At 43.1% G+C, this 4,758-nt stretch overlaps 1 long non-coding RNA gene across 1 annotated transcript; it reads right to left on the reverse strand.

Annotated features, from left to right (window-relative positions):
• Positions 1–3,295: 3,295 nt before the first annotated feature.
• On the reverse strand, positions 3,296–4,207 carry LOC127785181 (uncharacterized). Its single transcript, XR_008019669.1, has 2 exons — positions 3,847–4,207; positions 3,296–3,751 (listed from the first exon to the last, which is right to left on the reverse strand). It is a non-coding gene; the product is annotated as an uncharacterized LOC127785181 (long non-coding RNA).
• Between the last annotated feature and the right edge of the window lie 551 nt (positions 4,208–4,758).

Genomic DNA, 4,758 nt, shown 5'->3' on the forward strand with positions numbered 1-4,758 from the left:
TTGTTAGATCACATGGTTGTCTGTCCAGTTATGCTATACAACCAGTACTAGATGTCTTACAGAATGGATGCTTTTACCTTTTCTCAGAACCTTACTATGCTTTTCACTCTTAACATTTGATGCAACTTATAATCCAAAATGTGCATTCATGACAACTTCGTTGCAACACCTTTTGCAGGGTTACACTAGATGGGTCCAATGTTGGAGGGAAAAGAGGCAAAAAAAGGAAGTCTCCCTGCGTGGCAATGCCATTCTTTAGAACCCCGTTGAGCAGAATGTTACTGTCCCCTAGCATACGGATAAGGTCTCCTTCTATACAACAACGAACATCACCTTCTGCTACAACCCATGGAATTTGTCAAGGTCGAGAGCAAAGAACAATGGATATTAATTTAAATTTGGAACCGGGAGATACATATTCTGCCACAGATCCCGGAGAGGCTGGATTTGATCACAGTGCTGCCACAGATGCTCAAGGCAATGGAGAGGCTGGATTCGATCACAGTGCTGCCACATATGCTCAAGGCAATGGAGAGGCTGGATTCGATCACAGTGCTGCTACAGATGCTCAAGGCAATGGAGAGGCTGGATTTGATCCCTTCGATTCAAATGCTGATGATGATGTCCTAGTCACTCTAGAGGAGATAGGTGTTGACCCTGGCCAGGAGAATGTACAGCCTCAGTTTGATCCTTTCTTCGATTCTGATGTTGATGATGCTATCCTAGTTCCTCAGGAGAATACACACAAGAATGTCGTGCTTGATAATGACAAACGGAGAGCAATCTTTGACGCCATGCTTGTAAAGGCAAGAAAAGGATATTTGAAGGGCCATGAGAGCAAGGAGGTTTCAGCTAAATTCTCGGTGCCTATCAGGACAGTACAGCGGATATGGAAAAAAGGCAAAAGCTGTTTGGATCAAGGTATTTCAGTTGATGTTGCGAGTGGAAGATCTAGGTGTGGCAGAAAGAAGAAGGTGGTGGATGTGTCCCGTCTCGAAGATATTTCAATATTGAGCCGCACCACAATACAGGATGTAGCTACTCAACTTGGTGTTAGCACAAGTAAGGTCTACAGAATGAAAAAAGAGGGTGCTATAAAGCATGTATCTAGCTCATTGGATCCCCACTTGACAGACCAAAACAAAATTGATCGGCTGAAGTGGTGTATTGAAATGCTTGACCCAAGGAGTGTGCCTCACAATCTTGTCTTCAAACCATTGTTTGATTTCATTTTCATAGATGAGAAGTGGTTCAACATTACGAGGAAGACTGTGCGATATTACGCAGCTCCAACTGCCTCGCGTCGCATCAGGACAATTCAAAACAAAAACTTCATCCCAAAAATAATGATCTTAACAGCTCTCGCCAGACCAAGGTTTGACTCAAATGGAAACTGCATCTTTGATGGAAAAATTGGATGTTTTCCTTTTGTGACATACACAGCTGCAAAGAGGTTAAGTGTGAACCGTCCTGCAGGGACAATCGAGATGAAGCCCATTGAGTCAATCACAAAGGAGGTAATCCGAAGCTTCATGATAGAAAAGGCATTGCCAGCTGTTCGGGCTAAGTGGCCTCGTGAAGACGCTGGCAAACCTATATACATCCAGCAGGATAATGCTCGGCCTCATATTGCACCGGACGACAGAATGTTTTGTGAGGCCGCGAAGCAAGACGGCTTTAACATCAAACTTGTTTGCCAGCCGGCAAATTCCCCAGATTTGAATGTCTTGGATCTGGGTTTCTTCAACTCCATTCAGTCCATCCAGTACAAATCAGCCTCAACAACAACAGAAGAACTTGTAGCCGCCATCGATCGAGCATTTGAAGATTATCCAGTGAGGCTATCAAACAGGATTTTCTTGTCTCTTCACGCATGCATGAGGGAAGTCATAGAAGTACTCGGTGACAACTCCTATGATCTTCCACACATCAAAAAAGGAGTGCTTGAAAGGCAAGGTCGCCTTCCTTTGCAACTAAGGTGTGATGCTAAGTCAGTAAATAATGCTAACAATTATCTCAGGTAAACTACTTTGGTTATATTTTATTTTCATGAAAATCGCTTCATGTGCCTAACTAGTTTGATGTGTGCTAATTAGTGGCATTCTTTTTACTCCTTTTCAGGACCATGGCAGATACCTGATATGAATTTGTTTGTTGCTGCAGCAGGGTGCTGATATGAAATTGCTGCTAAGCTAATCTGAAATTTTTGGTGTTGCTGCTGTTGCTGTTGCTGCTGTTGTTGATATCTGAAATTGTTGGTGTTACTGCTGTTGCTGATATCTGAAATTGTTGGTGCTGTTGTTGATCTGAACAGAATGAATTGGAGGCTTTCTTTTTTTCTCTCTTTTTCTAGAAAGTAGTCCATGTGTGCAGTCATTCTGTGCAGAACATATCCTTTGATTTTTGAGAAAGCAGGAGGATATATGGACCTGAATATGTCTGATTTTTTATTAGTATTTTTATTTCACATGAACACATTAGCTAAGCTTATCTAAGATCAATGGTGTGAACTGTCAATGGTCCTTTGATATAATTACAGACTAGCTATCTCAATTTACAAGAAACATCAACTGGGATGGCAGCAGCCACTTTACAAGCTCTGTGTTTGAATACTCTGTTTACAGACTAGCTATCTCAATTTACAAGAAACATCAGCTGGGATGGCAGCAGCCACTTTACAAGCTTGGTGTGCATCTCTGAAGCATACATACTTCTCCTGGATGTCTTCTGGACAGGTTTTATAAACAGCAGCTGGGATGGCAGCAGCCACTTTACTCTCAAGTGGGAGTATCTTGCAATTTTACATCATTTAGAGATGTTGGTTTGTCCATTGTTCGGTTCGTTTCAGTAACATGGATATTCTTGAGCCTAGGAGATCGCCTAGGAGAAATCAGGTTAGTCTTTTTGCAAGCAGCACCAGCACCAGGCATTGTTACTTTCAAGTAGCAGACTACAGATTCAAACTTGTATCAAAATCAACTTGGCAATTGTAAATGTCAAAAAGTTTCCTGTAGCAATGAAGAAAACCAGGTGTTATGACCAAATGCATGCACAATAGATGAATAACAGAAGCCATATTACCTTTAGGATGAACCATATTCTTTTTCTAGATGAAACAGGGTCATATTCAATTAAAGCACTTGAGCAGGATAATAGGCAAATCATGTCATTACGAAATCATAATATTGAACCAATAAAGATCACTAGTGCATTATCCAAAATAAAGTACTCCATTTCTGTTTACTCTGTTTACAGCAAAACAGTATCCCATTTCTGTCTACTCTGAATCTGTATCTCAAGTTCCAATTTTTGTTTCCAATTTCTCATTATAACATCCAAAATTCCCACGCATATTACATCACTGACAGTACTAAGCACTAATCATCTGATCAAATACACAACAATCAGTCCCCAGTGAACACGACCAGAATTTCCCAGAAACAGAAAAATTTCCCCTTCGATGAACATCAAATAGCCAAGCAAATGCAATGTGCATTCTCTAAAAAACGAACATCAACAATCAACATACGGCTAACCAAATCAGACAATCTGCAGGCCGTTCAGTAGCTTAATCTGCAATCAAGTGCACAGCTATCTTAACCGGATGAAATAATCAGGTAAATTCTGGACATCCAGCTGAAGAAAGAAAAAAGAAAGGAGGAGACTTGTGGCAATGGAGCTTTTCGAAGCCCGGCGATCTCCTGCACCAACGAGACGTGCACCAGCACCGTCCTCCACGCTATGTATCAGCCTGCGAACCAGCCGCCGCCGCGAGCAGCGAACGAAAGAATCAGGGAAAAGCCCTCGAGCCAAAGCCGAATCGAGAGGAGGAGAGGGCAGCCGTACTGAGGGCGATGATGGAGAGGACGAAGGCGAAGGCGAGGAGCGGCCGGAGGACGGAAGACGACGGCGATCTCCCACGCCGCCGCCGCCAGCATGGCTCCTCCTCCGGCCATGGTGCCGCGGCGGCGCTTCGTCGGCGGAAGGGGACTATGCGCGTGGGAGGCGGCGCCGGACTTGAGCGCCATGCGTGGAGGGCCTCGCCGTGGCAGGGGCAGGAGGACCGCCGGCGGAGGAGCTCCTCCTGCTTCTCCGCGCCGCCGACTGAGGGGTAAAGATGGAAACGGTATCGGCCGGTGTACTACGACGTCAAACATTTTGACTCTTTTTGAAATGAGCTACAGCGACAAACAAAACGAAACGGAGGGAGTATGAAGCTTGTTTAGCTACAGCAACGTGCATGTCTGTATATCGTGGTGATGCTCGATCTTATCAATAGATAATTCTGCCTGGTCATATATATGCACACAATATGCTCTAAATGGGACATATTGCATTTGCATGTGTGATTTGCTTCAGTGGTTCGTCTTAATCACTTTGTTCTTATTCGTAGATGCAAGAGAATCATGTCTCTTTAGAGTGACAGGTATTTGTCAAGTCCGATCCCCTGGTTATGAAACCGAATCCAATACTGCACGTAGCTATTAATTGCAGCATAGATCGAATCCACTAGTATTAATTGTATCTCCAGCCATGCAAGAGAAAGAATCATACAAATTTTGTTGGAAGTAGTATCATTTAGTTCCAAGCCACTATGTTATGTTAGTTTTCCTTCTTATTTTACCTTTTTTTCCACTCAAACTCTGATGGTAGAAGTACACCCACCGTTTCACAATGTAAGTCATTCTAGCATTTCCCACATTCATATTGATATTAATGAATCTAGATAGATAATATGAATGTGGGAAATGCTAGAAT

The sequence above is a fragment of the Oryza glaberrima genome, chromosome 9 (genome assembly GCF_000147395.1).
Source record: "Oryza glaberrima chromosome 9, OglaRS2, whole genome shotgun sequence".
Taxonomy (NCBI): Eukaryota; Viridiplantae; Streptophyta; class Magnoliopsida; order Poales; family Poaceae; genus Oryza; species Oryza glaberrima.